The 10181-nt window shown below is 44.9% G+C and overlaps 1 pseudogene; it reads left to right on the top strand.

The window, feature by feature from the left end:
- The first annotated feature begins 7357 nt into the window (after positions 1–7357).
- LOC119281774 overlaps positions 7358–10181 on the top strand; it is a 16059-nt pseudogene continuing 13235 nt past the window's right edge.

Raw genomic sequence — 10181 nt, 5'->3', positions numbered from 1 at the left:
GACAAACTCAAGCCCAAATGGGAGGTCCCTTCATAATCGACCAAGTCCTGACTGGCGGAGCGTACCGTCTGCAAAATGCATCGGATAACCGACTCGAGCCGAACCCATGGAACGCAGCCCGTCTAAGAAGATTCTACGCCTAGCGCCGGACTCTGTGTTCGTCTCCTTCCTCTATCCATTTTTTTACATATTGGTTGTCTTATATTTCTGGGGCCTTCTTTAACAGAAGCTTGATTCTACGGGCCTCATGCCCAACACATGTGTCACACTTCCGCATGTACCTTTTATTCACCATTATATGCATCGATATGACTTAAGTTTTGGCCAAACTGGGTTGCCTGGCTCATGTGCTTACCCCTACGTTCCCGATTGTTCGGCTAGGTGGTAAAGGGAGCACCTCTGCGATTGTTACTGTCGGGTCAGCCGGATGTGTACCTCAGACTGGGTGAAGCCGAAAGCTAGTGTTCTTAAGGGAATATTCGGTCGGTGAACTAAAAGATGATTTTTACCTCGTTTATTTATCCGCCCCCAGATGCTTTTCTGCTTTTTTCGCAGTCCGGACATGCACTTTAGGGCATGCCTCCCAGGGAAAGGAACCCCTAACGGAACTATTCTCCCTGGAAGATGTTTCTTACTAACCATGTAATATAACATAACTAGTTGGGCACTTGTCTGATAAAGCACTAATGACCCCTACGCCTGGTCTCCACGCATGCCCCGGTTCTTACATAACCGAGAGGCTATTCGGACACACTCCGTACTATCGGGTCCCGAGGTTGAAGAGAAAAGGTCCGCCATGACAAACGATCTACAATCCGGCTAGAAGGCATTTTACATGTCATTTTAAATTACACAGTCAATGTGACTGGGTATATTCCTCTTCAATACCATCCAACAGGCTGTCTAGTTTACAGACCTGTTGGGAATATTTTGCGGCCAACTCTACCTGGCCGTACACTAAACTGACAGGGATCTCCTTCCCATCGGGCCCTACAGGTCTGACCTCGGCCATGTGGTTTGGGTCAGCCTTCATGTACCGCATCTTCACCATGGCCCAGGCCTCCCTGGCGCCTTGACGGCAGGCCGATATCTTCCATAATCGGAAGCGCCGCCACGCTCCCTTCAGCTTCTCTACAAGCTCTCCAAGGCCCTCGGGCATGGAGACGTACGGCCACAAGGCCTGGGCGACGCCTTGCATCACCTGCCGAACTCGTTCGTGCAGTTGTGAGAGCTCAGGAAGAAGGTCACCGGTAGAACCGGGCATTTCCTCCGCAGGTCGACCTATCAGCATACCTACAGACATAACTCTGTCAATCGACTTCCTCGCCGAACTCTTCTTTTTGTAGTTCGTTCAAGCACTTACTAAAAATGCCGCGTAGAAGCCGCCGATTCTCCTTCACGGAGTCCGACAGCTGAGCACGAACGTCATTTAGTTCCTCGCCCAGCTGGGTGTTGGCATCTTGGAGCTTATTCTTCTCTTGCCTCACCCTTGTAAGCACGCTCTCACCGGCCTTTAACCGGCGTAAGAGTTGTTGTGTGTCCGGATCCACTCCGGCGCCATCTGCAATGTTTTTGTCAGATTTTTACACATGTCGCACTTCGCAACATACTTATCTTTTGAAGCATATATTACCAGAGGGGGTTTCCTTGGGCTCCCCCGCTGCGGCTAGTGCGGCCTCAAGTTGGGCTTTGCACTCTTCCAGCTCCTGGGACAGTTGGGTATTCTTCTCTGTAAGATCCTACATAACAAATGATCCTTAAATCAGTTATTCTAACTGTTTCAAGTCTCGGGGGCTACTAACATATATAACCATCAATTTTTCTCACCCGTATGTCTTTTACATACTGCTCTGTGGCTCTGGCTAGACCATTTTGAGCGGCACGGAGGTAAGCATCTCCTGTATTGAAGGCATCTAACGCCTCTAGGGAGAAACAAGCGTCACGAAGAACTGTCCGACGACGCATGTGGTTCATGGCACTCTCCACCTCTGAATTGGTGGCAGACAACCCGTCCGCATCCTTTGTCGGAGGAGCGTCCGGTGCACTCCTCGTGCTCGCCTCCGCTTCCGGACCCGGCCTTGGAGCCTGGCCGGTGGAGGCGCGATTGGCAACCTCTCTGGATATAGTCCGGCGAACGCTCTTTTTCCTGAAGAGAGCACGAGCATTGATACGCCTCGAGGGAATAAAACCTGGGAGTAAAATGGCATGACATACCGTTGCACCGGCGTCTCAAACCGGACCGTGCTTCTTTTCAGCCTGCCAGACCTTGATGCCCCTTGTTGGCTGGTCACCGCAGGGTCGGCTCTCCGCCTCAAGGACTTCCCCTCCATTGATAAACGATCTAGTTAACTAGAGGCTCACTAGGGACATATTGTGGTCTATGTATTCACACATGTATTACGATTTCCGGATAACACAATTATAGCATGGACAATAGGCAATTATCATGAACAAGGAAATATAATAATAACCATTTTATTATTGCCTCTAGGGCATATTTCCAACAGGATCAACATGAGTAGCCAGGTCAGCTTCCGGCGGATCAACATCAGTGTTCTGACCTTGTGGGAAATGATCATCCATAGCGATGTCAGCATCTCCACCAGCACCTTCAGAGGTCCTCTCCGGTTCAACTTCATCAGTAGGGGCATTTGTTTTTACTTTCTTGCTCAGTCGGGCTTTGGCGCTGCAAGATCAAATAGAGGTTTAAATGGTAAACCGGCGCAAGAAGGCAAAACTAAAAGGCAGTTTACTTACCCAGGAACGGTCTTGAGGGGAGTCATTTGGGTTGTTGATGAGTCGTCAGACGAAGAATTAGAAGTCACCCGATAATTTGAATCGGACGGATTGAGTGGGTATCGGAAGAAACCCGCCAAAGGATAAGATTTATTAGAAGGACAAGACACCTCTGGACGACGTTTCCGGTTTGGGGTGTCTGGTAAACCGGAGGAAGTGACTTGCTGGATGCTGTGCCGGGTTGTGCGACGACCTTCATGTTGTTGTGTCTTCAAAGAAAATTGTGGATCCAAATGAGCAAGAGGATGTGAGCGTTTTACTTTCCGAACTGCACGACGAAGTTTTTGAACCGGCACATGATCTGAATCGGAGGAAAGGGAGATTACCTCTACATGGTCAGCATGACTGGCTTCCGCATCATCCTGGTAATAGTCATTGTCAATAAGGTGTACGAAAAATGAACCAAGGGAGTCAAGTTCTACCTCTTGTTCCGAATCATCGACATCTTCGGGCGGGTCAGAGGACTCAGCGGTTTTCTTCTTGGCTGGCCTCTTTATGACCTTTCTCTTGGCACGAAGAGCCCTCGCCGGCTTGTCTTGAGTTTTTGCCGGTTTGTCTTGAGTTTTCCTTTTCCAGAAAGGATCTTTGGCTTGTAAGAATAAACAAAGGATTATCAGAACAGTATTAAAGCAGAGACGGATCAAAAAGGCACAAGGATAAAATTTTACCGCTGGCGGTTTTTTGGAGGCATAAAAGGGACGCAACCCAGTTTTGCCGCATTCACCGGTCGGTTCATCCAGCATCTTCTTGACAACCTCAGTGACTTCATCATCAGATATCTCTATTTCATGATACCGTTGAGGGTCCTTGATGTCCCCGGTATACTCATCCATCAACCTGGTGCGGCGGCTTAAAGGCAGGATACCCCATGAAACCCAGCAACGAACAAGGTCAATGTCGGTTAAGCCGTTTGCTAGGAAAGCCCTGAGCTTAGCAAGTTGAGGTGCATAATTTTGTCGTTCTTTGGCAGTGAGCCGTTGAGGCAGTGGATGGCCATTACTGAGCCGGTGAGCACGGTAACCCGACAGAGGGTTTTCATCAGCAGGAGCGGTGTTCTGACAATAGAACCATGTTTGATTCCAGTCTTTAGGGTGGCTGTGATGTTTGGCATGAGGAAAATCGACTTCTTTCCTCTTCTGAATCGATACTCCGCCAAGTTCAGTATTGGGGCCGTCAGAGAATTCAGTTCGGTAGTTTAAGTGGAAGAAGTCCCGGAAGAGCTCAACAGTTGGTTCTTCTTGAAGGTAAACTTCACAAAGTACTTGGAAATTGCATATGTTGGACACAGAGTTCGGTCCAATATCTTGAGGATGGAGTTGGAAGTTAGCAAGTACATCCCGGAAAAACTTTGATCTGGGAGGGCTAAACCCCCGGTCTAGATGCTGCATAAATACAACTACTTCTCCATCTTGAGGTTCAGGAGGGCACTCAGGGCCAGGGACTCGCCAATGAAGGATATCCTTCTTGGCCAAAGCGCCAGTTAGAACATATCCATTGAGTTGCGTTTCTGTGATCCGGGAAGGAACCCAGTTGCAAGAGGCGAATTGCTTGGCCATTTTGGAAGACAAACTGTAAAAGAAGTGCAAAAGTTGGTTCACGGTTCAAGAATGATGTGCACAATCGCTGTTAAACCGGGGGATTTATTTCAAACATATACGCACTATAAACCGGATATTGATGCTCAAGTTTAGGTGGTGGTTTATATAAGGGCTAATGGTACCTGGCGGATTATCATTTTCTAAAGGTTAAACCGCCTACAAATGGAAGAAGCACATCTGAAATTTACCAAGTACTGAAGAAACAGGTTCACAAGATGGTATTATAATTTTGGATCTACCGCAGCCTAGTAAAGAATATTTTCTGAGCCCTAAAAATGGCAACAGAAAGACGTTAACAGTCCAGATGAGATTTATCCAAGAACAACGAGATGCTACAGCAGGACAGATTAAAACTACGGCTTCGGCCATGAGAAAAAACTGCCAGGCCTAGCTAGATTCAGTAAGGTGCTAAAGGAAAAGCAGATGAGCACTGATGAACGCTGATGAACACGAAGAACTTCGAAACCCTAATGCAGATTTGATAAGATGAGGAAGTGAATATTTACCAGGGCCACGTAGCGGCGGAGGAGTGTCGCAAGATCTCTGGTACGGACAGGTTGATGCAGCAGCCTAGTCGGTGCAGGTTTAAGGGTCGATGGCGGCGGCGATGCTTGAGCTCTTCGGGGTCGCGAGGAGGAAGAAGATGCAAAGAGGCAAGGGGAAAAATGGAAGGACCCCGGTCTTATTTATAAAGTCAAGGGAATAAGCGGCAGGCGCGAGAATCGAGGAGCATGAAGCGGCAAGAGGGGGCGCAGCTGTCGGCTCGATCTTCGGGAGTTAATTAATGAAGAGAATCTTTATAATCTTTTTATACAGAGATGACGTCATGATGATTCATTGCAGTTTCAGAAGATGACATCATGGCGGTTTACCAAAGTTTACAGGGAGAAGACATCATGGCGGTTTACAAAAATCGTTAGAAGATGTTCACGGAATCTTTTCTGAGTATAGAAGATTGACATGAACAGGTTCAAATCAATCTGGGGCCTAATGTTGAGGATATAACTGCTGAGTGTAAACCGCCCAGGAGGGGCCGGTTTACGCTCAACTATATTGAAGCCTATGAAGACAAAGAAGATGGCGCTTTACGCATGAAGCTTAGAGGCCCAGAGCCCAAAGGCGGATTAGGGCCCATAACGGTAAACCGCCATAGTAGTACAACTTGTATTGTAAGTTAAGGAAAGGGAGAGACCGAGCCGGACACTTGTATGAGCCGTCCTCGGGACTCTGTAAACCGGCCGGGCGTCAACCTGTGTATATAAAAGGATGACCCGGCGGTGGTTCAGGACAAGAAACAACAACTCAAGACTCAGGCAAAGCGTATTCGCTCCCTGGTCATCAAAACCCAAGAAATTCCATCACAACTAGACGTAGGCTTTTACCTTCATCTTAAGGGGCCGAACTAGTATAAAACTCTTGTGTCCCTTGTCCGGTTTAACCCCTTCAAGCTAATCTTGTTCCGATGGCTCCACAACTAAGTCCTTCCGTTAGGACATCTGACGTGATATTTCCACGACACCATGGGTTACCTTTGTCAAGACCATCTCTGAGTCACTTGGTCAAGGAAAAGTCTCACTTTGCCCCAAAACAAGAAGCAGTTAGAAAGGATGTTAAGAGGGCATTTGGAGTTCTGCGGGCACACTTTTCATTAGTTTGTGGACCTGCTAAACAATGAGATTCAGAGACCTTGTAGGAGGTGATGACATGTTGTGTAATCATGCATAACATGATCATGGAGGATGAGGGTGAGGTTGCTGCCGCAACTCTTGAATTTGAGAATATGAGTAAGCCTATCAAATTTCTAGAGCAGAACCTGGCCACATTCCACATTTGATGAGTTTGTTAAAATGCATCAACATATTGGATATCGAGCAACTCATGGAAGATTCGATTAATCATCTGTGAGCGGTTAAAAAGAACAACTAATACATATATGCTAGTTAAATTCAAGTTTGAACTATTATAATTTAAATATTTTGTTGGATTGTAATATTTAAATTATAACTACTACTGCATTTGAACATATGTACATTTTTTAGCTAAATTGAAATTAGATATGCGGTTATTTTGAGCGCGCGGGCTTAAATAAATGGGGACGGACGTATGCGGCTATGGTTGGATGGCCGATTCCCGCATCAGTGTCTACGGATTGGTCCCCCAAGTCTGAGGATAGATGATGCGTCCAGTTTGATGGTCAGCGTTGGAGATGCCCTAACTCTTCAAAATAAGAAAACGAGTGAATTTTTATGTAGGTGATGCATGCCACGAAGAATTGAGGAAGAAGAATACACAAAAATAGTGGCAGCTTGTAGGAGGGTGCTTAAGGAGAGGGAAGGAGGGGGAAAGCTCGTTGTACCCTGTATGGCCTCTCGCCGACCAGGCGCCTTCCGCCACCTCTCGTCGCATGCTCCGCTATGCAACGATCCGGGTCGAAGTACAGACAAGGTGGGTGACCCGCACCCGAATGAATCTCAACGAATAAAGGAGCCCGACACACATTGAGATTTGTCAGATCAGACGGTCATAAAATTCAACCTGAAGCCAAATGAAAAACAAATGACTGGAACTTAGGAAAAGTGTAAATCATCAAAGACTAAAAATTAAGGCTCGACTTATAAGCCCAACCGAACCAAGTATACTAAATCTCATGTCAATCTAAAGAAAAAATAATCACATGTCAAACTCTCTAAGATTAGGCAATCTCGATTCCTAAACCATTTGTCGTCCCCTACTCGAGATTTGTTACTTCTGCGTAAAGGCAGAAAGTACCCAGCTGCTAACTTTCAAAGGCCTCTTTTATCAGGAGGCACGATACGTCTCTCTCGTCGATCGTCTCAATTGACCAAGGAAGCAGTTTCACGTACGTACGGCACAAGGTGGAATAATTGCCAAACTTCCATGGAAACCATCTACAAGACTACAACCATTTTCAATCCAGACACAAACCGCCCGCATATATTCGCACATCAACGAGCATCTCTCGATCTCACCGAACGACAATGCATTCCGTTGCAGCTCTCCTCCAGCTGCTTTGCCTCCTCTTGTCACTTCATCAGAGCCCATGCTCCGGTGCGGCAGCGGCCACGGCGAGCAACTTCTCCTCCTGCCTCGTCTCCAACGGCGTCACCAACTTCTCCCTGCCCACGTCCCCGAGCTACGCTGGGCTACTCAACTCCTCCATTTTCAACCTCCGGTTCACGCTCCCGAACGTCCCCGGGCCTGCCGCCGTTGTCCTCCCGGAGTCGAGGGATGGCCTGCGGCAAGCCATCCTGTGCGCGCGCACCAGCTCGCTGGCGATCCGCGTGCGCAGCGGCGGGCACAGCTACGAGGGGCTGTCCTACACGGGACCTCCTATATGCGGCTCTTTGCAGCAAGTAGTCGCCCAATCGCACAGGGGGCAATCTACTTGGGCCGGCCCATTGCGGTGGAAGGTAAAAATCGCAAAAAAGGTTTGCGTTACGTTGGGATCGATCCTGCGATGGCGCGCTGCAGAGTCCTCGATCAAAGCCACAGGACGAGACTACTCCTGCGCCTAACTTGCATCGCGAAACTAGAAGAACTACCGACGCATCAAAGTTAACTCTTGTTGAAAAAATATCACGAACAAATTTTGAAATTTTCTGAAATTGTGAAATCATCTTGAATTTCACAGACTTTTTCCAAAAACATGAACATTTTTAAATTTTGAACAAAATCTGGAAACATGAACAATTTTTGAGAGCACCAACAATTTAAAAAATTAAGAAAAACTTTTGAAATTGAGAACAATTTTAAAATTACCGACAAAATTTGAAATTGTGAACATTTTTTCAATACGTGAAAGACTTTTGAAAACCGGACATTTTTTGAAAACTTTGACCATTTGTGACAAAACACGAACAATTTTTTGAACTTAAAAATCCATACATTGTTTGGAGACACAAACAAATTATGATTTTTTTGAACACTTTTGGAATTTGTGAACACAATTTGAGAATTAGAATCAATTTCTGAAAGCCCGAACATTTTTATAAATGTGAGAACAAATTAAGACTTGATACTGTATGAAAAATACCCTTTACAATTTTCCAAATTTTTAACGTACGATTTTGTTTTCACAACAGCAAACAATTTTATGATATCACGTACAAATTTTGGATTTTGAACATGTTCAGAATTTGTGAACAATTTTCTAAAGCATGAACATTTTTCTAAATTCGAGAACAAATTTTGAAATAGAGAACAATTTCGAAAATCCCGAACAAATTTGGAAGCACAAACATTTTTGAATACGTGAAAAAATATTTGAAATCCAAACATTTTTTGAAATCTTTGAACAAATTTTGTAAAATACAAATATTTTTACAAAAAATGCAGCATTTTACTTGAAAATATCCTGGCATTTCTTGGATAGGCAAAAAAATTCCACATATTTTGAACATTTTTTAATTTTGTACCTTTTGAAAAATTGTTACAAAAACGCGAACATTTTTTTAAGGACGAGTATTTTTAAACAGGATTATTTTTTGAACAATTTTTTTTGAAAATGGGAACATTTTGAAATTCCGAACAAATTTTAAAAGTGCAAACATTATTTGAAGCTCCCCGATTTGTTTTAAATATATGAACAAATTTTGAAAACAAGAACATTTTTTGTAATTGTGAACAAAATTTTGAAACCACAAGCATTTTTTGAAATTTCGAACATTTTTTGAAACACGAACATTTTTTGAATTTGTGAACAAATTTTAAAAAGAATATTTTTTTGGAAATTCCGAACAAATATTTGAAATTTTTTAACAAGTTCGAAAGGAAAAATAAACTTGAAAACGAAAAAAAAGAAAAATAAAATATAAAACGAATAAGTTCAGAAATTCATGAACATTTTTTGAAAATTGCGAACAATTTTTGAAACGGAAACATTTTTTGAAATCCCGAACATTTCTTTAAAAGTTGTCAAAAATTTGAACAAAAACATTCTGAACAATTTTGTTAACACAATTTTTTTTTTGAAAATTCTGAACATTTTTTGATAAATGCATACAGTTTTTGAATTTATGAACAAATTTGAAAACGCAAACATTTTTCAAATTTTGAACATTTATTTAAAAGCGCGAACATTTTTTTGAAAGAGGAAACATAAACTTGAAAAAAGAAAAAGAAAAGAAAAGAAAAAGAAACAGAAATAGAAAAAGAAAGGAAAAGAAAAAAACGGTTCAGAAAACTTCTAAAAGGTTCCCAAAACCGGAAAAAAACCAGCTGGGAACCTCTAGAAGGTTCCCAAAACTGGGAGCGCTGGAACAGTTAAACGGGCCGGCCCGTTGCATCGCTGCTCGGTCGCTCGCGTGTGCGAAGTGCCGGCAGTTTGACGCAACGAGCGGCATATAGGATTTTCCGTCCTACACCACGGAGAACTACGTATAGTTCGTGGTGGTTGACCTCGCGAACCTGAATCGCGTCCGGGTCGAGGCGGGCTCGGCCACGGCCTGGGCCGAGTCGGGAGCGACGGTGGGCGAATTGTACTGCGCCGTGGGGCAATCGAGCCACTCCTTGGCTTTCACGGCCGGGTCGAAGTCGACCACTCGCCTAGGGGGGCACGTCTCCGGCGGCGGGTTCGGGCTTCTGTCCCGGAAGTTTGCGCTCGCCGCAGACAACGTGCTGGACGCACTATCGGACTCGCGGTCTATGCCTACGGCCACGGGCCGTCGGCATAGGCCCCTAAGCCGTCGGCATAGATCTATGCCTACGGCTGCCGTCGGCATAGATCTGTCGGCGTAGATGTCGTCAGCGTAGTCTTGTCAGACCGTC

The sequence above is a fragment of the Triticum dicoccoides genome, chromosome 3B (assembly GCF_002162155.2).
Source record: "Triticum dicoccoides isolate Atlit2015 ecotype Zavitan chromosome 3B, WEW_v2.0, whole genome shotgun sequence".
In the NCBI taxonomy this organism is placed as follows: domain Eukaryota; kingdom Viridiplantae; phylum Streptophyta; class Magnoliopsida; order Poales; family Poaceae; genus Triticum; species Triticum dicoccoides.
This window is presented reverse-complemented; position numbering and strand designations above follow the sequence as displayed.